This window comes from Felis catus, chromosome A3, assembly GCF_018350175.1.
Source record: "Felis catus isolate Fca126 chromosome A3, F.catus_Fca126_mat1.0, whole genome shotgun sequence".
Taxonomy (NCBI): Eukaryota; Metazoa; Chordata; class Mammalia; order Carnivora; family Felidae; genus Felis; species Felis catus.
Window position 1 is genome coordinate 109,216,327 of NC_058370.1, and position 26,905 is coordinate 109,243,231.

The window sequence follows — 26,905 nt, forward strand, 5'->3', positions numbered from 1 at the left end:
ACTACTTTATCTAATCTTTACAGGATGGCTATAATCAGAAAGGCAAGTACATACTAACAGGTGTAGCAGAGATATGGGGAGACTGAACCCTCACACGCTGCTGGGGGGAATGTGAGATGGTACGCTACCTTGGAAGACAGTCTGGCAGCTCCTCAAAAGGTTAAACATGGACTTACCATGTAACCCTGCAGGTCTACTCCTAGGGATACAATCAGAGAAATGAAAAACTAAATGCAAAAATGCAAAAATGCAAAACCAAAACCTTGTTGATGTTTTTAATGTTCACAGCAGCATTATTCATCATAGCTCAAACATGGAAACCATTCAGACGTCCTTTAGCGAAACAGCGTACATCCACACAACAGACTATCCGGCAATAAAAAGACATGAAGTAGTGATGAACCTTGAAAGTAACCCTAAATGATAAAAGTTAGTTGCTAAGGATCTATGATTCCATTTATAGGAAATCTCCAAATTGGCAGATCTCTGCAGACAGAAAGTCTGAGGCACCGTGGGGGAGTGGGGAGAAATGAGGAGTGACGAAGACGTTCTGATGGGGACTGTGGTGACGATTAGAACACTGTGAATGTACTGATGCCATTGAGTTGTTCACTTTCAGCGGGAGAGTTATGTGTGCATTATGTCTCAAGTTAGTCTATAAAACAACCATTAGGAGCAGCAACCTCCACACCTTAGGGGGAGGGTGCCAGAGATTTAGCAGCACGTTGTCCTCTCTGTTCAACACTGATCACAGTCCCATTAGGCAGTGGAATAAGGAAGCCACGTTTACTGGATGAGAAAGCGAAGACACAGTGAGACCATGGGCCTTCTCCTAGCTCAAGAAACTTTGTGGAAGATCCGTTAGGCACCCAGGTCTTCTGACAACTAGTTCCAGACACAGTTGGTAGAGCTGTGGTTGTTCAGCTGTGTTCTGCAGAGCCTCTTTAGGGGATACCGTGGGTGGGGGCAGTGGAGTTGGGGTGGCACCAGAAGTAGGGTTGCAGGTCAGGGGAGCTCTGGTCTCCTACTTGGTGTAAATCAGAGCACTTCTTGGGGGGCGCCTGGGTGGCTCAGTAAGTTAAGCATCTGACTTTAGCTCAGGTCATGATCTCGCGGTTCATGAGTTCAAGCCCTGCGTCGGGCTCTGCGCTAACGGCTCAGAGCTTGGAGCCTGCTTCGGATTCTGTGTCTCCCCCTCTTTCTGCCCCTCCCCCACTTGTGCTCTGTGTCTCTCCCTCTCTCTCAAACATAAATAAAAATATTAAAAATTTTTTTTTTTTTAAAAAGCACTTCTGGGTTTAAATTGACATACTGGGTTTGTGCATATGCTTTTTCTGGAAAAATAAAAAGTGTTTCTCTGCCAAAATGTATTGTCCCTAGATCCATGGTTCTCAAGTTGCAAAGACAGTGAATGGAACCCTTCCCTCGACCTCAGCACCCAAAGCCCCGACGGATCTTTAGAAAAATGTCTACATTTCAAACAAAAAGTGATAACTCGGGCTGCCAAGATCATGTTGCTGTGGTGTTGATTCTTTGCTGAGGAATGTGCCCATGAGGTATCTGTTTACAACACTAATTGCCAATGAACAAGTGAGAAATAGTGCTCTTGGCCAAAATATATTCTGTTGCTAGAAAACAATACAGCTAAAGTATTTGTGAAATTATCAGAACACAGTCACTTATTCATAATATTGTACAAGATGTCCTTGTCCCCAGAAATGCTCCTATCCTCATCCAAGACTGTCTTTAGAAGCAAACGTTTCCCAACAAAATCGAGTTTTGTTCTCAATTTGTCTTAACAAGGAATGACATAAGTTTACCAGACAAAGGAGTTCCATTTTTTGTTCCCTGTGTTTAATCTGTGCAGACAGAAGGCTGTAAATATCATAAGTGGTTGTTGCCGGCTGGCCGTGGAGTGGCCCAGTTCGTTAAGGACCATGGTTCGCTGGTTTCTTGTATGGCCTCCAAGGGCCAAGAGAGTGCTTCCCCATCATCACTATGAGGCCTGGTGAACAAAAGCTGGGGCCCAGGAGCCTGTGTGGATGGATGGTGTGACCTCTGACCTCCACTAGCGGGGCCTGGAGGGAAAGAGGCAAAGTCAGGCTCCAGTAACGTTTAATGACAGATCTTGTTAGGGTTAAAAAAACAGCTCCGGCATCCAGCTGGGACTTCATCGGGGGAGGTGCTCAGAGGGCCTTCAGCCGCTGACAGGCACGGGGCCCCATGCACGGTTGCAACAGGTGCTGGCTAAGCAGTCTTTTTGATCCTGCCCTTGTCAAGGACCCCCACCTCGTCAGTCTGACTCCACAGGAAGATTCGTTCTTTTTTTCCCCCTATTGTCTCCAGCACCTCTGGGTGCTACCGTGAGGTTCTGACAGTGGCGAGGCTCTGATCCTGGTTTTTCTTTTATAAAAATAATAATCAGGATTTTTATTAAGGAGACCCAAGAGAGTGTTCCAGTCCCTTCCGCCACTTGAAGTTACAGGGAGAGGGCAGCTGTCTATAACCCAGGAAGTGAGCCCTCACTGGAACCCGGCCACGTGGGCACTTCAGTCTCCAGAACTGTGAGAAATTCATGTCTGCTGTGTATAAGCCACCCTGCGTCTGGTATTTTTGTTTCAGCAGCCTGGGCTAAGAGGACACGTTAGGTAAATATAAGGAGTTGGTAGCGAGGTGTGACTGGTGTTTACCTTGTAAGTCAGATGGAATCAGATGAAGGTCTTGGCTGTAACTCTCCAGTGAAAGATTCAAGCAAACTTCAGATTGAGAGTACACCACAAATGGGAGACCTTCATTTGCTTCACTTCTGAATAATTTCTACCTGGTGTCATTTCTACCTGGTTGGCACATCTGAACAGACACCAATGATCCATTTCATTCACACACACACACACAAACCAAAACCAACCAACCAAACAAAAAACAATGAGGACGTGGCGTGCCCTTGGTTCCTCTGCATTTAGCACCACGGTGCTCACTAATCTTTCCAGCGATTTGGCATTTTACTGAGGTATGGAGTTGAGCAGCCCAGGACCTGGCATCTGTTGCTTCCTGAAGCAGCACCAGGGCTCCCAATTTGTTCGTGGGTGCAGTGACTCGGGTCACAAGGATCGTGCTGTGGAAATGGACGTAAAGGCAGGGGTGAACTCTGGCACAAGTTGAGTGGGGAGGACCGAGGATGCGTGGGGATGGGTGATTCTGTGGGAAAGGTGATGCGGGACAAAGCCTGCATGAGCATGTCCGTTTCCTGGTATTTGGGGATTTCTGAAGGTTTGGATTTGTTATTCTGAAATACCAAGGGTCTCCTATAAAAAAGAGTGTGACACGTAAAAAAACACTTTTTATGTTGAGACCATTAGAGATTCACATGCACTTGTAAGAAATAATACCGAGAGATCCTGTGTGCTGCTTACTTAGTTTCTCGCAAAGGAAACATCTCGAGCACTTACAAGACAATCCTACAACCAGGATACAGACAGCAATACAGTCAAGATACAGAACATTCCATCAGTACAAAGGTCTCTCCTGATGCCCTTTTAGGGCCATGCCCACCTCTTCCTCACCCTCATCCCCTCTTTAAATCCTTGGTAACCACTCATTTGTTTTCCAGTTCTGTCATTTTGTCATTTTGGAATGGCATATAGGTGGAATCATACAGTATGTGGCCTTTTGGGACTGACTCCTCCCTTTTAGCATAATTCAGAGATTCATCCAGGCTGTTGTATGTACCAATGGTTTGTTTCTTTTTATTGCTGAGTAATATTCCACGGTATGGGTTTACCACAGTTTGTTCTTCTTTTTTCTTTTTTCTTTTCTTTTCTTTCCTTTCCTTTTCTTTTCTTCTTTTTTTTTTTTTTAACCAGTTATCCGTTGAAAGACATCTGAGTTTTTTCCAGTTTTGGAGCTATTATGAATGAAGCTGTTATAAACAGTTATATGCAGGTTTTTGTATAATGTAAGTCTTTGATTCTCTGGGATAAATGCCCAAGAATACAATTGCTAAGTTTTGGGATAGTTTAGTTTTAAAAGAAAACTAAGTGCTTAGTTTTGTAAGAAAATTAAATGCTTAGTTTCCTCATAAACTGGCAAATTGTCTTCAAACTGGCTGTACCATTTTACACTCCCACCAGTAATGGATGAGTGACTCAGTTTCTCCACATGTATGTCAGCATTTGGCATCATTGCTGTTTTTTTTTTATTTAGCTTTTCTGATAGGTATTTAGTGACATCTCATATGTGGTTTACTTTCAACTTGCCAATGTAATGTTTGAAATGAGTTTCTTGTTTACAGAACATAGTTGGATCATGCTTGGAAATCTCCTCTGCTAGCCTCTGTCTTTTCATTGGTATAGTTAGACCTTGTACATTTCACGTAATTATTGATATATTAGGGCTGAAGTCTGCCATTTTATTTTCTGTTTTCTGTTTGTTCTGTTTTTCATTTTTCTGCCCTCCTATGGGTTATTCAAACATTTTAAAGAATTCTGTAGTGATTTATCTATAGTGTTTGAAAGTGTATCTCTTGTATAGCTTTTCAGTGGCTGCTCTGGGCATTACATATGGCTGCTTTTAAATCTTTGTCCAATAATTTTAATAGTTTTCTCATCATGGTGGCATCCTTGATGGTTTTATTTCATCTAGTCAGAGACATTCCTGGTACTTGGTAGTATGGGTGATTATAATTAAAATGTGGACTTTTTTTTTTAAAGTTTATTTATTTATTTTTGAGAGAGAGAGAGAGAGAGAGAGAGAGAGACAGAAAACACACATGTGGGGAGGGGCAGAGAGCTAGGACAGAAGTGAGAATCCCAAGCAGGCTCTGCACTGGCAGCTCAGAGCCTGATTCGGGACTCGAACTCATGAACCATGAGATCATGACCTGAGCTGAAGTCGGTTGCTTAACCGACTGAGCCACACAGGTGCCCCCAGACGTGGACATTTCCTAATTATGAGACCCTGGATTTTATTGAAATGATCCGTTGTAGCTGGCTTTTTCTGACATCACTCTGGCAGAGGAAGGTAGGGGAGAGTACTGCTTTGTTACTTCCAATGGAGGTGGAAGTCCAGAGTCCCCACTTAGCCTTCATTGACACTTGCCAGGGTGGCTCCTCATGGCTGCTGGGCAGGAGAGGGAGCTCCAGCTCTCCCTTTCACTAAAGGTAGTCTTTAGTGATGCTATAGTAAGAGTGCGGCCCCCCCCCCCCATTACCCCTGGGGGATAAATAAGGTCCTGACTGTCCACCTGACTCTCACACTACCCTGTGGGGTAGATGGTGGGGCCATGTTATTGCCAGGTGGGAGTGGAAAACCAGGCTTCCCACAATGATTGGGGGGGAGGGGATGTATACTGTTGGCCAGTAGGAATGAAAGTACTGGTTTCCTAAAGTACTGGTCTTCTCTAATACCACCCTGTCAGGAGTTTGGTACAACCTGGCAAGAGTGGATAACCCAGCTCTCATTCAGCCTTTGCACATGTGGGTGAGGGTGGGCCCATAGGTCTTTCTGTGGTGTTTGGCTGGAGTAGAGTGATAATCATCTAAATTGTCTAAAGCTTTTCTGGCTTTCTAGGCCACCCTTTCTTAGCCCTTTGGCTTAAGACAGCAGTCTTTGGTTGTTTTTTGTTTTGTTTTTGTCTGCGCCTGTTGCTGTTTCTGGGCTGCCGTCTTCTTCGGTTCCAAGTCTGGGGTGTATGGAGAAGAGAAAGCCCATGGAACTCACCGTCATGTTGTTCCGTGGGTCTTAACATCCCTAGCTGGCCTGCCTTCTTCTCTCCTCCTTTCAGAGTTTTCTTATGTTTGCTTTATATACAATGTGCAGGATTTTTAGTTGTAGCTCGTGGGAAGAACGGAAAATTACACGTATTCAATCTTCCTGGAAGCAGAAGTCGACACATCTTTAGGAAAAGAAAAAAATCTATTCATAATCTCATCTTAACATAACTTTTCATTTTTACATATTACTTTCCACTTCTTGCCGACATTCATATAATCTTTTATGGATTAGTAATCAGTGTATGCACATTTTTATGTCCTGGTTTTTTTTTTCCTTATCATATTTTAAAATATGGAAAATATTTCCCTGTGTGTTTGTAGACTTCATAATTACCATTTGAAAAGTCAGTAATACTTGTTCTGTTAACATCCTATTTTACAAAACTTTGTCCATTGTCTGTTACTCTCACTTTTTTTTTCCCATTAGAAATAGCACTACAAAATTATCTTACCATATATAGCTTTCTGTTTGGCCTCTCTTGAACTTCTTCCTTAAAATAAATTCTTAGGAGGGAGATTTTTAGGTTAAAGGGTATTTTAAAATAAGTTTTATGATTTGTGGCCCTGACACTTTCTGGAAAAAATGTAGGAATTTATGCTCCGTGTTCAGAGTTGCAATTTCTTCATAACATCATCTCTTCTGGCTTCTACTTTAGTTCTCTGTGGTCCGGTCTTATTCTTACTTGAAACCCTGATGAACTTAACTTGTTCAAAGTCATGGGGATAACCTGCTTACCCTAACTCTTGCAACAGCAAGATATCTAAAGATACAACAGTACCTTTCAGAGAAGGCAAATATCTATTATTCAGTATGTGTTTTTGGCTTCTTTGGGTCCCTCTGTGAGCATACAGGATGAAGATACTCATTCTAATTTTCACATATTTTTTCTGTCACTATCAGCATTGAAACAAAAGCCCCCTGAATGATGTAGGGATTTCAATGAATCTAATAAATTCTAAAGAATTCAATGCCATAAAAAAGACATTTTTGATTGCTCACAGAAAACGTAGAAGCACAGAGAAATTCAGTGTATCTCATTCAAAGATGCATTTTTGAAGGACGTGATGTAAGTGGTTGAGATGTCCCTTGGAAATAGCAGGAAAGTTAGGACAAGAGCAATACTTAGTTACATCAATACTTACATCAATACATCAATATGTTAATACAGCTAAATTTAGGTCGCCATGGGGGCTGCCCATCAAGGGCACCATTGGAAAAGAAGCTTTGGAGAGAACCGTTAAGTCAGTCTTTATGAACAATTGTCTAGGATTTCTCCTCTTCTCTCCTTCCTGGGATGGGTTTCTAATGGGGAAGCTTCTTAATCTGAGAAACAGAAACTATACCCTGGCATTATTTCTAGAAGAGAAGTATAGCTGCATTCAGACTCCTCAGCCAACTGAGAAAACCACTGTTTCTTTCTGGGCCACTTGCTTGGAGGTCCCTGTCAAATGGGGACCCTGGCTGACCTATAGCCTCACTCTCATATCTGGAATACAAGAGAGTACTTAGGAACTGGAGAGGTTGAAGGTGACCAGACCCTTTTGTCATGTTAGAAAGATTCACCTGTGGTCTTAGGGATACTGGTTGTTCATCATTGGTTCACTCTCTTAGTATTTATTTTCTTACCAAACTTCTGCCCCCTTCCCCCAGTGCTCTCCAAAAATGGCTCCAGTTCAAGTCCTAACTACTGAATCCATCAGTCTTCCTTACACTTCTCATCTTCTTGGGGCTGTCTATATAAGCAGGTGTTAGCAGTGCTCAGATGAACTAACCTAATGTGGTAGTGTCCATTTGTAGCCCCATTTGGCAGATGAGGAAATGGAGAATCGAACCCAGAAGCTCTGGCTCCAAAGTCCATGCTCTTAACCACTGCGGTGCATTTGCTGTTGCTATTAGCTGCTCCTCTCCTCTTTGAAGCATTGTTCTGCTTTGGCTCATGTGCATGCATTTCTTGACCCTTTCCTACTTCTTTGTTCTTTCTCTATTTTTCTTCTTCCAACACCTACGGGTAAGTATTCCCCAAGATTCTTTCCTTAGTTTTCTCACTCCGTTCCCTTTATCATTATCCATGACTGTTTTAATGAATGACACACGTATGTTTATCTCTGGTAACCTCCTGTCAGCTACTAACATAGACCCTCATCTCCTGCTTGTTGAACATTCACCAGGTGGGAGTGGAAAGCCTGGTAGCTGAGGCACAAAGAAACTCTGGACATAATAGCTTGAAGAGAGAAAGCAAGAGTGTGGGAAGAACAGCAAATAGCACAGTATTAGTGGAGCACAAGTTGTGTGAAAATAAATGGGAGCAATGAGGTCAGATCTTGGAAGGCCTGAATAGTAGGCAAGGTGCTGGGGCTTTAGCAGCTTTTGCTGGTGTGGTGCCGCCATACAGCTTAAGCACTAGTTCCTCTATGGGAATTCCCATGATCCTCTCTCACAGCACCATATTTGTTTCTTTTTTTTTTTTTTAAGTTTATTTATTTATTTTGAGATAGCACACACATGTGCATGCGAGTAGGGGAGGAGCAGAGAGAGAGGGAGAGAGAGAATCCCAAGCAGGCTTCGTGCTGTCAGCGCAAAGCCCGGTGTGGGACTTGATCTCATGAATGGTGAGATGATGACCTGAGCTGAAACCAAGGGTTGGATGCTTAACCGACTGAGCCACCTCGACACCCCAATATTTGCTTCTTTTAATGCTACTCATGTTACAGTTACCTGTGTATATGTTTTTATTTCAGTCGTAGATTGTTAGTCTTTGGAGGGTAGGGATGCAATCTTATTATCTTTGTATCTCTCCTTAGGGCCTGAACATAGTTGGGTCTCAACATATATTTATTTAATATTAACAAGAAACCAGTAAGAAAGTAAAATGATAACTATAATTTGTTGAGTCATGTGGTAAGTACTAAACATGCATTATCTCAAATATCACGGAGTTGTGAGGATTCAAGGGGATATTGCAAGTAAAGACCTTGAAACATATTAAGTACTCAATAAGTGGTAGCAATTATTGTTATTATTATTATTATTATTATTAATCATTATTGGTATTATTATTCCTATTTAGCAGGTGGGAAAACTAAAGCAAGTAGAGTGAGTCACGGCTCAATGTTGCATAGCCAGGTGAAATTGAAACCTGAGCCCATCTGTCTGCCTTTTTTTTTTTTTTTTTTGGCCTGGTTTTTTTCATTTAGTCCAATGATTTTGAGATTCAGTCATGTTGTGTATATCCATGAATCGTCCCTTTACTTGATGAATAGTATTCCCTTGTATGGATATACTACCATTTATTAATCCATTTACCTGTTGGACAGTTGGATTGTTTCTAATTTTTTGCTATTACAAATAAAGCTGCTAAGGATTTTCATGTATAGGGGCGCCTGGGTGCCTCAGTCAGTTAAGCGTCTGACTTCAGCTCAGGTCATGATCTCACAGCTCGTGAGTTCAAGCCCCGCGTCAGGCTCTGTGCTGACAGCTCAGAGCCTGGAGCCTGCTTCAGATTCTGTGTTTCCCTCTCTCTCTGCCCCTCCCCTGCTCACACTCTGTCTCTTTCTCCTACAAAAATAAATAAACATTAAAAAAATTAACAACAAAAACTGAAAATTCATGTACAGTATTTGTGTGGACATACATTTTTTGCTTCATTGGTTAAATACCTAGGAGTGAAATGATTGGGCATTGCATGGTAGGTGTATATTTAACTTTTAAGAAACTGCCAAATTGTTTTGGCAGTGATTGTGCCATTTTATATTCCTGTCACCAGTGTGTAAGAGTTTCTCCACGTAATTGCAAAGACTTAATGTGCTCAGTGTTTTTAATCTTAGCCAATGTGTGTGGAATGGTGCCTTATTATGGTTGTAATTTGCATTATTATACATTTGCCACAATGAGGTTTAATGATGTTGGACATCTCTTCATGTATTTATTGACCATTTATATCTCTTCTTTGGTGAAGAGTCTGTGCATATCATTTTGAAGTCTAAGAGTTCTCTATATTTTTTGGATGGAAGTTCTTTAGCAGATGTGAATGTGTTGTGAATGTTTTCTACCAGTATTTTATTTGTTTTTTATTTTCTTACTGGTGTCTGATCAAAGAGCAAAAGTTTTAGATTTTGATAAAGTTTAATTGTCAACATTTCATCTTTTACAGGTAATGCTTTTGGTGTCATATTTAAGAAATCTTTGCTGGCCCGAGGGCTAAGATATTTTTCTTGTGTTTTCTGGAAGTTTCATAGTTTCAGGTTTCACATTAGGCTACAGGTTTCATTTTGAGTTGATTTTTGTGTATTATAGTCAGTATGGATTGACATTTTTAAAATATGGATACTTAAGTATCATTGTGTTGAATCTTGGAGGGAATTTGGGCAATGTTACCATTTTAATAATACAGAGTTTTCTAATCTCTGAACATGCTACATCTCTCCATTTATTTAGGTCAGAGAAGTTAGGGTGGGAGTCAGAAAGAAAAGAGGTTTAAGAAAGTTGTAATTCTTGGGGCGCCTGGGTGGCGCAGTTGGTTGGGCGTCCGACTTCAGCCAGGTCACGATCTCGCGGTCCGGGAGTTCGAGCCCCACGTCGGGCTCTGGGCTGATGGCTCAGAGCCTGGGGCCTGTTTCCGATTCTGTGTCTCCCTCTCTCTCTGCCCCTCCCCCGTTCATGCTCTGTCTCTCGCTGTCCCAAAAATAAATACATGTTGGAAAAAGAAAAAAAAGAAAGTTGTAATTCTTTTTCAGAAAATAGGAATTTGATATAAATTGAAGCATGGAATATCTAATTTTGTGATCATACTGAAGCAGGTGAACTAGTCTATAATATTCTATAGAGAAACAAGAAGAGTTAATTCATTAAAGTGGTTCAAGTAAATTAGAATTTCTTTTATGAGATGAAATATTGATAAATTTTATAAACCAGTTTTGTTCTAATATATATAGAACATGTATAAACCTTGGTCACATCCATACTCACAGGGACTCCTCAGTAGGTTTATCAAGTCCATTCCCCCAAAGAGGGTGTCTCTCCCTAAAATGGATTAGCCAATTTTGATTTTCTCCATCTTGTTCCTCTTGAATTCTCTGTGCTTGGCACATTGGTGAATGATTGTAAACCACTCCATGGATATGTACTTCAAAAGTACATTTCAAAAGTGAAATTTTCTAGATGCTTTAGGTAATAAATCCTGCTCTTGAGGCCAAAAGAATTGTTCCAAAAAAACTTTTTAAAAAAGAAATCTATAAAGATTAACTTCTCTTATATAATCTCTTTTTTGGAAAAATGTTTATTTATTTTGAGAGAGAGAGAGAGTAATGGAAGAGAGAGAGAGAGAGGGAGAGAGAGAATCCCAAGCAGGCTCCACACGGTCAGTGCAGAGCCCAAGGCGGGGCTCAGTTTCATGAACTGTGAGATTGTGACCTGAGCCAAAATCAAGAGTTGGATGCCCAACTGAGCCACCCAGGTGCCCCCTTGTATAATTTCTTAATTAATCTCTTCACTTTGACCTTAAAGGCACAAAGTATAGATATACATGAGTAGAAAAATCTTTTTAGTTGAATGGAGTATATTTTCTCAGAAATTTTACCATGGACTTTTTGTTTTTTGGTTTTGTCTCCTTTGAAGAATTCTGGTTGACTGGATCAACAGTCACATTCCTTACATTTTTTTAACCATATGTTTTTAGTATTTTAAAAAGTGGTGTGGTATTCAGTCTCCAAGATGGCTCCCAAAGATTCTTGCCTCCTCATATTCACACCCATGGTAGTCCCTTCCTGCATCAAATATTGGCTGAGTCGTGTAATCACTAAGATATTATGGATATGATGGTGCATGATTTCTGAGGCTGGACCAGTAAAGAAGTTGTGGCTTCCATCTTTCTCTCTCTTGAATTATCACTTTGGGAGAAGCTAGTGGCCATGTTGTAAGGATACTCAAGTAGCTGTATAGAGAGGATGTGGCAGGAACTGAGGCCTCCTGAATACAATCAGCACTAACTGGCCAGACATGTGAGTGAGCTACCTTGGAAGCAAACCTTCCAGCCCCAGACAAGCCTTCACACAGTATCACAGCTCTGGTCAACATCTTACTGCAACCCTATGAGATTGTCCACAGAAACTATGTTGGATAATAAAAGTTCATTGTTGGGGCACCTGGGTGGCTCAGTTGGTTAAGCGTCCAGCTCTTGATTTCAGCTCAGGTCATGATTCCATGGTTCATGAGATTGAACCCCTCATCAAGCTCTGTGCCGACAGCATGGAGCCCACTTGGGATTCTCTCTCTCCCTCTCTCTCTGCCCCTCCCCCCACAAAAAAATAAACTTTAAAAAATGAATTGTTAAGTCACTATGTTTTGTGATAATTTGTTATAAAGCAATCTGTGACTAGTACAACCAGTTAGAAATGCTTCAATAAAAGTTTCCTAAATCGCATTATAAAAACCCTTGTATGACCTTATTAAATATAGTGATAAGCTCTTTTTCTGAGATCTGACTATTTTTTTGCAAGACATGAATGATTCTTGCAATTTTAAGTGAAGTGGTAAATGGGCAGGCATTACTTACAGCTTTTCTAGAGAAGGCATTAAGAAAAGCAGTATGAGATCCACTCTCATCCTTATCCGTAGAATGAGAGAGGGGCAGAACATCAGTAATGGTGATCTCTTTTCAGAGTCTCAGGCTCTAAATGAAGGTCAAGAGAGCTCCAGGGTTTCTTCTTTGAACGTCTCTGTCTCAGAAAACGTCTGGCAAAGCAAACAAAAATCTGGTTTCATTTCCCTATTGTTTCATGGATGTGTTTTGATGTGGCAAAGTCCGTTCTTTGTGCCACATATCAGCATTGAATGACCGAGGTATAGACTCTTGTGAAACTTTCTTTTAATTACACATGAAGCTCCATAGAATTTCACCCCCAGAACAGTAGAGTTGTTTTGTCAAGTGTTCAAGACCTAAATTTGCCGTTGGCTCACCCCCAGCGCAGTCATGCGATTAGTCACGCAAGTAGTCACAAACCCCCTTTGCCATAAAGGAATCATAGCTAACAGCCCGACCAGGGCTCTTTTCCCAAAATATGTCCCTGAAAACGAAACTCAAACATGCATGTCGGTTTAGACTTATTTTTCATGTTTGTTTTGCCCAAAGCATGGACCATGTCAGGGAAGATGGAGACACCTTCACGGCCGGTTAGTCACATCTCACCAAAGCTTCTCAATGGGCTGTCAGACAAGAAAGGAGCCTCATGTAGCCACCTTAATCAGCATCCCCCATCTGTGAGGTCATCGGGATGTTTCAAACAATTTCCAGCTCTCATTAGTTCAGCGTGTTCCACAGGCAAGTCCTTATCTTTTGTAACTTTTGCTGCCACATCCTGAGAGAGCCTCTCCTCGGAATGACACTTTCCCCATGGGTCAACCCGCGGTAATGAGCCACCAATTGACGTGCCCTTTGCACTCACTGGCAGTATATGTTGATATTAACCTTTCGTGTTGTGAGATGTCGCTTTTACCCTTGGCTTCTGCCATGTAAGTCTCATTATTTCTAATAGGCTGTGGCAATTAGGGTCTTGGGGCTGTTGATCGCAGCCATTTGGAGCAGGGAAGGGGCACTCAGGGAGAACAGCCGCTTTTTCTTTACATGAACAATGTGAGGCATAGCTCAGCCCAAATCTGCAAACAGCGAGGCAGTGGTGGACCTCTGGCCACCGATGGGAAACTCCTCACCAGGTCTTTTCACATGTGCTTTCCTCACACTAGCTACTGGCTGTTTTCAAACCCCTTTTGTGCAGAATGCCATGCTCCGCCCATATTTCAGTGCATTGGATTTGGCCTAATAAGGGATTCATTAAACACAATTATTTGGGAAAGAAATGGGTACGTTCAAAGAGACCTTTCGTTTTTCTTTCTTTCCAAGATGGTTGTCTGGGAGAGAAAAAGGATGACGCAGCCAGCTAGCCATCTTGGGTGGCCCATGGGCCCTGTGAGGAGGCAGTGTTGAGCCCAATGGCCCCAGGAAGGCCCCTCAGCCTTGTGATTGGGAAATCTTGACTCCTGATGGAATTCTGTGGTTGTTGAAATCTGGTAGGCCTCTCATGGCTGTGAATAAGTTAAGAATCCGTTCCCTTAAGGTTAGAAAAATAAACTCGTACAATCCTAAGGGCCTGAGGAGTAAGGAAATGAAGGGGGGAAAGTCTACACTAGAGAAAGTACACAGGAAACCACAAATAACCAAAAACATATAGAGTCAGCACTCACATTCTCTCAGTTTCTTGACCTGAACTGCTTTCTATATTAGGAGGGCAACAAAGCAAAATTAAGCATGCTTGTTGCTTCAGATGGGGTGAGATGGAAGGCTAAGGGACAACTGAGAGGAAAGGCTGGAGTTTATTTGTAAGTGGTGAGGCTTGAATGTTCTACATCAGGATGAAGTGTTTCCAAACAAATGCAAGAAAAATCCCCTATATTAATCTGATTGTTTATGACAATAGCATTTGGGAAAGCCCCTCCAATGACTGCCTCATATATTAAGGGCATGCAGTGTCAGAGACTGCTGAAATGATCACTCTTGGTGATATAATGGTATGGTCTATTTCTGAGAGCCCTTTGCTGATTTATTCTTTGCTCTGCAAAATGTCACATTAAAATGTAAGTTCATTTCAGTTGGGTTGGTCCACAGTATGAACAGGTGGCAGTTGTGATGTGGAGACTTCAAAAGGTATAACCGATCATTAAAAGTTAATTCTTCCTTGAGTAAGTAAGAAGTCTCCCGAAGCAAGCCATAAGAAGTTTCCCTCCTCCCTCCCCCTTTTCCTTCCTTCCTTCCTTCCTTTCTTCCTTCCTTCCTTCCTTCCACAAACATTTAACAACTTGCATGTGAGTAGGTGTTGGGCTGGGAGCTATTGACAGCCCAGCAGTGTGTGAAGCAGGGCCTTGTTTCCAGAGGGCTTCAAAGGGGACTAGATGTACAGAGGATGCTAACCTCAGACAACACAAAAAGAATGCTTCACATAAGGGACAGCTGGAATCCAGAAGAGAGGTAATATAGTTAATTATTGCCAGGCTCTGAGGTGCCACACTTTATTCTTACCCTCTGTACCAGGGCCGGAATGTAAGCTCCAGTGGGATGAGCACCTAGAACAGTGCCTGGCATCGAGATGCACTGAATATTTGTTAATGAAAAACACAGACATCTTGGTAATGAAACCTCTTGGTAATGACCTCTTATTTGCATTCACAAAGTGCTTTTATCAGGTCACTCTCTGGGTTTTCCACCCCACCTCCACAGCTCTATGGTTGGAGAAAAGGAGTGTGATCAGTATCAAGGGGGAGGATATTACTGGGGAGTTTAGGGGAGTTTAAAGGCATTTACTTATTTATGCCATTGAGCCTGGCTTTTCTTTCTTGAATCCTTTCCCTCACATTTAGAATCTTGCTACCCAGGCCTCTGGAGGGGTATGAAGGGCTTGGGGCTACATTGCGTGTGGGAGCATCCTGTTCTGGGAAGGCCAAGCAATAACAGGGTAGGGCACAGGGAAGGATGACTCAGGCCAGCTGCTCTCAGCCCCAGGGAGGAAAATTTTTGTTCCTCTTGTTTTTTGGGCTCATTCTTCCTGACTCTTTCAAGCTGTTAGACCTTAGGCCACCAGGTGAAAGTGTGAGCCTCAGGGAAGGGGCCAAGTTGGCCACTCTACTGCTTTTGGTCTGGGTTGCTCAAGGCTTCTGGGCAACAGAAGTCCTTTCTGTATTCATGTCCAGCCCAAATCAGCAGATCAGCCAAGATCAGCTAAGGCTCAGGCCCAAGGTCCAGTTGGCAGTGAGGAGTTTACATCACTCCAGAGTCTCCTAGTTTCATAGTTTTCTTAGGAGCTTGTAGAAAGAGTTGGTGGCTTGGAAAAGTGGGGATGTGGGGTTCTCAGGTATTCTTATATTTTGAAAAGTGCAACCAAAATCTTTGTAATACAGAGCACATCTACACAGAAACTGTGGACTCTGCCAGAATAGCATTACAAGGGATGCTCCTTATTTGGTTTGCTAACTTTGAACTCCAGAATCTTAGTAACAACAGGTCTTTCTGGTCCACATTATCTATCTATCTGTCTGTCTATCTATCTATCTATCTATCTATCTATCTATCTATCTATCCATCCACCTACCCATCCATCCATTCATCCATCCATCCATCCATCCATCCATATACCTATGCTAGTTTTCTAGGTCGACCATAACAAAGTACCATAGACTGAGTGGCTTAAACAACAGAAATTTATTTTCTCACAGTTCTGGAAGCCAGAAGTCTGAGATCAAGATATCAACAGGGTTGATTTTTTTTTTTTTTTTTTTTTTTTTGTCCTTGGCTTAGACATGGCCATCTTTGGGGTGTGTGTGTGTGTGTGTGTGTGTGTGTGTGTGTGTGTCCTAATTTCCTTTCCTTTTCTTTTTTTTTTAAATGTTTTAAAATATTTATTTATTTTTGAGAGAGAGAAACAGAGCATGAGTGGGGGAGGGGCAGAGAGAGAGAGGAGACAAAGAATCTGAAGCAGGCTCCAAGTTCTGCACTGTCAGCACAGAGCCCAACATAGGGCTTGAACCCATGAACTGTGAGATCATGACCTAAGCCAAAGTCAGATGTTTAACCGACTGAGTCACCCAGGCGGCTTTTCTTATAACTTCTTTTTCTTATAAGGACACTAGTCCTATTAGATTAGGACTCACCCATATGACTTCCTTGTATCTTAATTACCTTGTTACAGACCCAAACAAAGCTACATTCTGAGATCCTGGGGGTTAAGACATCAACAAATGGATTTTAAGAAGACATAGTTCAGCCCATAACATACCCACCCACCCATCATCTGCCTATCTATCTGTCCGTCCATCCATCCATCCATCCATCCATCCATCCATCTCTCACAATACCTAAAGGGGATTTTAGAAAATAATAAAAAGGATTGCAAATTACTGAACCCATTGAACAGTTGACAGATGAGAAAACTAAAGCTCAGAGAGGGCAAGCAGCTTTCCCAGGGCAGCACATCTAGTTTCTGGTGGAAACTGCACTCAGTGCTAAGTTTTTAGTCTTAAAATCCAGCATTTGTTTTCTACAATGTCGTGACTCCTGGAAAAGCTATTAAACTTCCTCCCTCTTGCATCCCCAGTTAGGATCCCATAAGTGACCCTTATTAAGAAGAGTCTTCTAAATGTAATAATAAAGACCTCATGGGAGAGGGTGAATTATGAAGCTGGATCTGGAAAGAATTCTGTGGCGTGACTAGGCTGTTCATGCTGTTGTCAGCTATAATTCAACAAGAGCTCTTACAGAAGACTTTTTTAATTTATGAGACACAGAATTTCAAGTCCCCCCCCCCCCCACCAAGTACCGTGTCTATAAATGGCCAAATGACTCGGGACCCTTTTCTTTTGTATGTTTATAGTTATCTTGTGCCAAAATACAACATTGAGGTACTTCTTTCAGAAAATACAATTAAGTATGCTATGGTAAACTAGTATTTGGAAGTAAAGTTGGTGGTGAATGGGTACTTCCCAGCCACGAGGGGACCACGTGGGGACCACGTGGGGCAGCAAGATCGGCCCTCTGACCTTCCCTTCAGAGGGAAGAATTCTAAGGAAGAGTGCACACACCTTACACAAGGTCATCATTTTCTCCATAGCTTTTTCAATATTGGGTGACAAACCACAGCTAGCGTCTGTTCCTAAGAGACTATAAGGCATTTTTTTCGGTTTAATTTTAAACTACTTCTCAGAATTGAGAGAATTTCACGATTTTACAACCTGACCAGTGGTTTGGGCTTTCAATTATTTGATGCATGGAAAATCTCATGAAGAAGTGTTTTCTTTATTTATGTATGTATGTATGTATGTGAGAGAGAGAGTGAATGGGGGCAAGGGTCAGAAGGAGAGAGAGAGAGAGAGAGAGAGAGAGAGAGAGAGAGAGAGAGAGAGAGAGAATCTCAAGCAGGCTGCACACTCAGTGCAGAGCCCAATGCAGGGCTGGATCCTACGACTCTGGGATCATGACTTGAGCCAAAATCAGGAGTCAGGCTCAACCAACTGAGCCACCCATGTGCCCCAAGACGTATTTTAGATAGAAGGTTCATGTTCATTTGTATTTCAAGTGGATGGCTGCACACCAAAATCCAGTGGTGTGATATCTTGCAATGAGCAGATTCAGTTTGACATTGTATAAAATAATATTCCCTGGGTTTCAAGTTTTCACGTTTCAAAGTGAAAAATAAGCCTTGTATTGAAATGGCTGATTCTAGAATCCAAAGGACCTTGAGATCCCACAAAGGTGAGAGATGGGGGGTGTTTTGGGTAAGGAGAGAGGGTGTTTGTGGGTAATAAAGACAGCGTCCGGGGGCTTTACTCCCTGTACCTCTCCCTCCGGGAGAATCTCCTATCCTGCATTGGTTTTGCAGACCTACCTTCTAGAGGGTCCTCTGATGAAGGGAAGGGGAAACCAGGCTTTGCAGCTAGAAGACCAGAGCTTCTTGAATGAGAAAATTGTTCACAGCTGTGTGTTTTCTAGGTTAAACAGCTCAACCTCTTCCAGCTTTGCATGTAATTATCTTGGCTGGATGAGCTAGAGACTTTGTCTACACTGCAGCATGACTCTTAAATTCACATGAGTGATTGCCTTACATGGAAATCCCAAGCATATTTTTATTCTGTCCTCCAGTATTCTACTGAGCAGAGTGCAGAAGTGATGAACTCCTTCAGCTGTCCTGCTATTAGGTCACTGGCAATGGGGTGACCACTTCATCCCAGTTGGCCTGGGACTATCTTGGTTTGAAAACAAAATCCTGCGTCCTAGAAACCCCTGCAGTCCTGAGCACCCTACAAGCAGCACTAAGGCTGCTGGGTGGCAAAGAAAGGTGGAGTAAAGCAGCAAAGTGGAGATGAAGAGTTAATCCTGATAGAAATGCAGCTCTGGGAGGAAACCAGGCAGCCAGGCGGTGCCATCAAGGAAGCTGTAAGCCCTGCTGTTCTCTCTCCAGGGTCCGTGCAAAGCTGTGTGCCCCTATCTTGAGGAGGGGGTATCTCTGGGGGCTTCTGTCTCACTGCTTAGCTGGAAAACTACCTACCTTTAGACTATCTAGGAACTGTCACTCTATTTTTCTTACGAGACCTTGGCTGACTAAAACCTATATAGCAACATAATATGCTCTACAAGGAAAATCAGTATGAATTCCTACCCTACAAAAACATCTTTCCTGGCTGTGTCACAAAATAGGCCCCAAGCCACAGTCGTTAAAGGCTGGGCACTTCTCTGCAACACACAGGCGAGAAGTTTGGACTGTCATTTCTAATATTATTCTGTTCTCAAAGCAATCAGGATTTCTTGGAAGTTGGTTGAGTCCGGCTGTAGGATAGGAAGAAAAAACACACAAAAAACAGCATCTTGTTGCTGTGGCCTGAAAACAAAGGGATTTCAAGAGTATCAGTATGGTGCTGGATGAAGTTTCTACTCGCCCGGCTGTGGACATGTGAACATCAAATAATGAATACAATGATGGCAAATTGGTACAGGGTGAGCCAGTGAAAGGCGATGCGTTCATAATAATACGCTAGAGCAATAAGCATGTAAAAACCATAGTTTTAATACAAAAGAGAGGTGAATGTAATCGAACAGTTTATTAGTATATGTAAGTGTTCTTTTAAAAAATATTGAGTACATGTGTGTTTCAGAGTATTGATTTGTGGGACACCTGGCTGTCAGAGTTGGTTGAGCTTCTGACTTTGACTCAGGTGATGATCGCTAAGGTCACGATCTCACATTTTGGGGGTTCAAGCCCCGTGACAGGCTCTGTGCTGACAGCTGAGAGCCTGGAGCCTGCTTTGATTCTGTCTCCCTCTCTCTCTGCCTCTCCCCTGCTTGTTCCCCCCCACCCTCTCTCTCTGTCTCAAAAGTAAATAAACATTAAAACAATTATTGATTTGTGTTTGTTTTATCACAAGCAGGAGAGAAGCAGCACAGGGGGCTGTGAGTCAGCCACCCTGTCCCTGGAAAAGTAGGATCTGTTCCAAGAACAGAAGGAACCCAGTGGCATCTGCAGTCATATTTATTAATCAGGTGGGAAGGAGGGTTTAGTGAATACAAGAGAGCTGGCTCCGGAACGTGTTTCACACTGATGAATTATCTAGCATTCTTGAGAGGGAGAGGTAATCTTTCACTTCTTAAGAGAAAAAAATCTCAGGATGGCCCCACCAATGGAAACAAACAACTGCTAAAGGAGGCAATGCTTTTTCTGGCAGGGGGTAGGGGTGGTGGTAGGGGGAGAAGGCAGAGCTCTTTCATTGGGCAGCTCGTGCTGTGGGCAGGCCGGCTGGGTGCGCGGCGTCAGCGGTAGAGGTAGTTGGCCTGGATGTGGCCATGATCACAGCCTCCCACCTGTCCCTGTTGTCGAGCATCTTCTTGTTGAACAGCAGCTCCTTGTGCGTCTCCGCAGAGAACTCGAAGTTGGGGCTCTTGACGATGGTGTCCGCAGGGCAGGCCTCCTGGCAGAAGCCACAGTAGATGCACTTGGCCGGGTGGATTATCATAGCGGGTGGTCCGAGGCTGGACCTCTCTGGTGATGACCTGGGCGGGGCAGACAGCCTCGCAAAGCTTGCAGGTGATGCTGCGCTCTGGTCTGGATGGATAGTGGCACAGTATACGCTCCCTGCAGATGCATGGGCTCAGCGGGCCCTTCTCAAGTGGGTAGTTACTTTTACAAAGGAAGTAGTCCTTTTACAAAGGAAGAAACAGAGACGAGAAAGATATAGTAAATCAGACTATCTTAAACAAAGCTTCTTTCTTCCACCATTTCAAACGGGATCAACTAAGACCTCAAAGAGAAAAAAAAAAAAAAGAGTATGGAAAATAATGCAGATAAAAGAGTTACTTAGGTAGATTTAAACCTGAGCTCTAAGTAGACTGAAAAAGATGAAGCTCTATTGATGATATGACCGGATTGCCTACAGCCTGCCATGAGATTTGGTTACAAAAAATAGCACATGCTGGGCTGCAGATAGCAGGGTGTGGGGAAGGGGTTCAACCAGAGGCAGTAGTGACTGGTGCGGGACAAAGGAGGAGGAATGATCTGGTTCCCAAAGCTGGGGATGGAAATGTGGAGCTCTCTCCCCTTCTGTGCCCTGTGGTGGCAGTGCAGAGGAACCGAGCCACACAAAGTGAATGGCAAGATGGGAGCTGTGGGAACATGGTGCCTTGGCTCTGGTTAGTTCCTACTGGGTATTGAGTAACTTTGCGTGACAGGAGCAGAGAGGCTGGGAAGACAGATGAGGCCGGGGAGTAAGGGTCAGGGCATGTAGATTTCCGAGACGGGGGAGGCCATGGATGATTCTTTGGAGCATCACAGCTGCCTCTCTGGGGAGCAAACAGGCCATTTCAAGATGGGGAGAACCGCGTGTCTGGTGGCTTAGGGTTGCTGTTGTCAGCAGTTACTAGAAAATGTTTTTAAAAAAATATGCTCATGCAAACACACCCATGCACACTCATTCATTCCTAAATACAAGCTGGACTTTTTCCTGCAGAGGCAAAATGCCTACAGAAGGGTTTCTGCACTTTATTGACTAGGAGAGTAACACGTTAGGATTCCCTTCCCGCAAGAGCTCAGTGTTCGTTCTCCTTGGAATGCAGATCGGGTGGTCAAGCTAGACCCGTGCTGCCTTTTCCTTTTCTGAATGTTTGGCATCATCAAGTTTTACTTACAGGCAATCGTGTGGCTTCAAGACAATGTCCCTTGGGCCATTTCTTTACTCTGGTAATTCACAAGGTGGCTTGTGCTACCCTGGGAAATGATGGGAGAAGGACCACTGGTGGCTGAAGAATGGTTGAGGTCAGGGGCCAAGACAAACTTGGAAGGATGGCCAGCGTGCTAGGTACCAAATGAAAATAAACAAAAGAAAACCAGGGGCGCCTGGGTGGCGCAGTCGGTTAAGCGTCCGACTTCAGCCAGGTCACGATCTCGCGGTCCGTGAGTTCGAGCCCCGCGTCAGGCTCTGGGCTGATGGCTCGGAGCCTGGAGCCTGTTTCCGATTCTGTGTCTCCCTCTCTCTCTGCCCCTCCCCCGTTCATGCTCTGTCTCTCTCTGTCCCAAAAATAAATAAACGTTGAAAAAAAAAAAAAAAGAAAGAAAGAAAACCAGCCACAGAATCAACCTCACATGACCTGCATGGTGCCTCAGAGGCCATAGAGTAGTGGCTCTGGCTTCCCCAAACAGAAACCCTTGGCCAAGCGAGAATTGTCCATGTCAGGGGCTGCAAGGTGCTCTTCCCAATCACAAAACAAGAGAATGTGAGGTCATTGTCAGAAGTCTGAGCCTGAGGCCAGAGTAAGCCCCTACCTCTCTGATACTGAGCTTGAGAGCTAAGCATGCTCCAACACCCAGGGGAACCCCCTCGGCTACACCTTGTTATCTCCCATCACTGAAGCTGTTCCCAAGCACCATAAGCCCCTTAGGGAAATTAATGGTGATTGGAGATGAACCTAGATCTGCAGTTAAGTTAGAGGCATTCTAGGAGCCAAACGGGAGGAAATAGGGGAGGGTATAAATTAAAGAGACAAAAAGGGTTTTTGTTTTGTTTTGTTTTTTGGTTCTGATGTCTGAAGCAGTATTGGGACCCAGATTGAAACTCTCTGGAGCCATGACCTATAGGGGATGGAGAACTCTGCCAATCTGAAAGCTTAATAGCCAGCACTGAATATGGCTCTGAATCAGCTACCTAGTGCTTCTCTTCCGTGTACATTGTCATGGGATCTATTTGGAAGAGAGAGACCATGGGGGTATCATACGGGCCAGGGAGCAAATGACCAATCAAGCAGCAGAGAGGTTGAATCACAGGAAACTGTCATTTTGTAGGTTAAAAGTTATTCAAAAGCCATTGAAAATGGCTGCTATTTTGACCATTTTTTTGGGGGGGGGTGCTGTAAAATGGCTGTTCCAGGAAGTTCTAATATTTTCTAGCTTTCTGTGCCTGTGTCATGCTGGGCACTGTGGAGGTACCAGAAATTTCAGAACCACCCTCGTCCGTGGGAGTCAGCAAACCATGATCCACAGGCCAAATCCAGCCCAGTGCCTGTTTCTGTGGTTTCACTGGAACACAGCCACTCCCATTTGCTTACTTATTGTCTGGGACTGCTTTCCGGCTACTGGAGTTGTGAGTTGAACAAAGACTGTACCATCCACAAAGCTTAACTATTCATTGTCTACCCCGTTATAGAAAAAGTTTGCTGACCCCTGCATTATATGGAATGAGCGACAATAATCACTATGAAACGTTACCATTTTTCATCACGATTTAGCTCCTCTCTTTCTCTGCTTTACCTTTCATCATCATTCTTTTTCCTCCTCTACTTGGCTGAATTTTCAGCCTCCCCTTTCCTTGGACTTCTTCACTGTTCTTCCTTGTTCCCAGTCTGCTCCTCTGTGTCCGTGTCCCTTCCTGCTCTCCTCTGTTCATTTCTTCTCCCTCTGTTTCCCCGCTTCTGCTTCATCATTGTCCATCTCTGCCACCTCTTATGTCTGCTTCAACTTCTTTCCCTCCTTCTTTTCATCAGTGTCTTCTCCTTGGAACGGTTTGAATTAGGAGGGATGGGCTGGCTTCCCATTCCCCCATTTAGAGCAGCCTTCTCTTGCTCTAACACAGCCTTGTGTTTGTTTCCCTCTTAGGTCTGCCCAGTCCATGGGTGAGGAAAGGTAGCATGTAAGATCAGTGACCATTGAGGTTGGTTGGCTGTTTGCCCTGATTGGTCAGCATCAGATATTTTGAAAACCATTCCTTCTGTGAGATCATCTGCCTCAGCCAGCCAGCCAGCTCAAAATTTAGAAATGCTGTCCATATACCTTTCTCTTAGGAACTCCGTTAGTCACTGTTCGTGGGCTCAGCCTCCGGAGTTTTAATGAGACTCTTTTATTGTTTTTAATAGCATTGTGAGGCAGTGTCTAGAATCCAGAAATTAAGTCCATTCAAAATTAGGATGGGTCTGTGTGTTGGGTGGTGCCTTTCTTTCCACAAAGTACTATGTGTTTTGAATCTGAGACACTTGTGGTCAGTGCTTCTCAGAAGCACGTACCACTGGTTGCTAAAGACTTTCTTATGCAATAGTGTAGGGAGAAAAATCAAAACCAGGAGTCATTTTTAAGTAATTTTCAAAGATACACCAAACCTTGTCACACCCCTCATCACTGATTCCAGAGTGACAAGTAGCCTCGTATTGTAGAGCCATCAACCACCAGCCCAGCCCACAACTGAATCAGGGGAGAAAGTATGCAGAACACGGCAGCCTCAGAATTCACCTGGCTTTAGAGGATGCTCCTAAAATCTGTTTCAGGGGCAAAGACTGGGTTGCGTTTGTCTAGAATTTGAATCTATTCACTCTAGTCACCCTTCCTACCCTTTCAAAAGTTTTTGTTAAACACTTGCTCTCTTTTCTCAACACTATGGTGAGTACAGCGATTCTGATATCTGTATAATACATTTTTGAAACTTTTGGGCAAACCACTTAATCGTATCTAACAGAAAAGTCATAAAGAGAAACAAAGAGAAAAGGATTCAGCCAAACAATATATAGTAGATATTTGGGTTAATCCTGCAGCTTCTATTTAGTTTTTGCCCATTAGCCCTCGTTTCAGTTTGGGGATCCATTTGTCTCTACAGAACCTGATTCTGGGGGTGGAGCATGTGACCCCGATCAGCATATTTGACTCCACGGTCCTTGTGCTTGGTTCTGGGTGGGCATGTGACTAAGCAGATCCAGTTAGGGTGAATTTCAAGATTCTTGCTTGGAATTCTGCTCAGTATCAGGGTCTATCAATTCTTTTTTATTTAAAAAAATTTTTTAATGTTTATATTTGAGTGAGAAAGAGACAGAGCATGAGCAGGGGAGGGGCAGAGAGAGAGAGACACAGAATCAGAAGCAGGCTCCAGGCTCTGAGCTATCTGCACAGAGCCCGATACTGGGCTTGAACTCATGAACTGTGAGATCATGACCTGAACCGAAGTCGGATGCTTAACTGACTGAGCCACCCGGGTGCCCCTATCACTTCTTCTTTTGAAGTGTCTCTTATTTTCTTCCCTTCCTTCCTGTTCTTTCCAGCATTATTCACTTCGAGGCCTTGAATTGCTCCCTACATCTCCCTACATTGTCTACTCCCTTGAATTCGTCTTCCTCTCTCTTGCTGGACTCGTGTACCCAAAGAAACTTTTAAAATTTTACTGGATTCCCCATTAATGGAAAAACAAAGTGTACATAGCTCAGCATGGCATTCTGTGTGGTCCATTCATTGCAGCCATCTAGCTCTTTAACCTGGATTTCCTACAGTTTCAACTGAAACACAGGAATAGAATGACGCTCTTTTTGAGGGCAAAAACTTTATCATGAGCTGTGTTCATAGTCCTTCCCAGGGACTTTTCTCAGGAAACACTGAAATCTGAGCCTAAGTCTGCAGCTAGATCCACACTATAGGCATCTATGCTGGGGAGTACCAGTGCTAGCAGAGTCAGTGCTAACAACCCTGGGCTCTGTGAGCACCGCATCCTTTATAAACTCCTCAGAACAGTGTGTCCCAGCAAAATGTGTATCCCTTCCAGATGTTAAATAAACTTATTAAAGCAATATGTATCTTGCATGCGGTCAACTCTGAAATGATGGCCGTTTTAAACATTTGTGACTTTAACATAACTGAAACAGATATTGGCTAATGTCTAATTGTTCTGCCTTTTAGAACAGATGTCAATCCATCAAGGATGTACTTTGTTGGGACACTCTGTAACAGGAAGCCATGACAAAAGTGTCTGTTGACTTATTGTAACCTGGGAATTAGTGCTGTGTTGAGAGAAGTCTCTATTTGCTTTTTTAATAACAGAAACCCTGGCCCACGGTGGCCTGTGTGCTCTGAGAGAATGTGCCGAGCCCCAGCCTTGTTTTTCTCTTGCTTTCTGTGACAGGGTGCTCCTCCCCACAAGCCTTTGCCAAGCCTTTATGCAATTTGAGTCAAAACATTCTGCATCTGAGCTCATCACATGTGAAAAAAGGGTTTCAACAACAGCTCAACATGTAAAAGTACTGGGGGCTTTTTCAGTCAGTGTTTTAATTCGAATTTACTGAAGCTTGGAAAACTGCATGCAGTTTGTTCAGTGTCTTAGCATTCCCCACTCTGGGCCGAAGTGAAGCAGTTGGCTTCCTGCTGTCGACTAAACAAATGAATAAAGATTCATTTGAAGGTGGTATGTAGACAGTGTATCCATGGCTCTAAGTATTGTCCATTTCACTGGATGACTTGGGGTTGTTTTTACATATCAAATGGCCCATTCTGTGCTTATTCTGTGCTCAAAGTAAGAATTAACATTCGTGAAGACCATCTCATCTGGCCAATGTGGATTTCAGCTAGAAATCCCTCTAACTTCTAAAAGGAGAAGTAGATCCAGTTTGTATTGATTCTTTACTTTCATGGAGGGAGATCTAGAAGTGAAATTAGGCTTCTTTTAGGACTCAGGGTCAGGAAGAACCAGGTGAGAATATACGAAGAAGACAAGAATGGCTTGAGGAGGGAGAATGGGGGATGAATGGATGAAAGTCACATCTACTCGTCACTGCTTTGTCAAGTCATATAGGGACACCAGCACCTACCTGGTGCTCCTTTATTCTTCTCTCTGAGGTTTTCTTAGCCCAGGACCTAATGACCACCTCCATCAGAAGGTCATCATATAGTCATGTATTTGTGCTCCAATAACTGAATTTGATTTTTTAAAGCTGCCCTAACCTGCATCCCTGACTTACTGATGGTGAGACTGTACGACCCATACTCCTAAGAATGGTGAAGAGGATGGATGAAAATCAGAGGAGATGATTCATTGACCAAAGATATATAAACCATATTAAGTTTAATCGTAGATAATACAGAGAGGAAAATTTCTCCCTTGGAATCATGCATGTTTATCAGTTTTATGTAGATATTGACTGCCTTTGCCATATGCAAAATTTTATGCTTTTTTGGGACTTTTCTTAAAAATGTCTCTTGGTCAAAGTTGAACAAGTTACTGACCTGAATTTGGGGTAGAGTGGTACGCCCATCAGAAGGTAGACATGAGCTCAGTGGAAAGTAGATTCACAGATGAAAAGGCTCTAAAAATG

At 43.1% G+C, this 26,905-nt stretch overlaps 1 long non-coding RNA gene and 1 pseudogene across 2 annotated transcripts in view; one reads left to right on the forward strand and one right to left on the reverse strand.

Annotated features, from left to right (window-relative positions):
• Window positions 1-13,623, forward strand: part of LOC123384548 — a 40,181-nt gene extending 26,558 nt beyond the window's left edge. The window contains exon 3 of one of the 2 annotated variants that reach the window (XR_006595809.1): window positions 12,899-13,623. This is a non-coding gene — a long non-coding RNA (uncharacterized LOC123384548). Of the gene's footprint in view, window positions 1-1,380; window positions 4,670-12,898 lie in introns of those variants that run through there. The other variant, XR_006595810.1, reaches the window with a different exon arrangement.
• A 6,201-nt stretch (window positions 13,624-19,824) lies between these two features.
• LOC101099628 lies at window positions 19,825-26,575 on the reverse strand (annotated as a pseudogene).
• Between the last annotated feature and the right edge of the window lie 330 nt (window positions 26,576-26,905).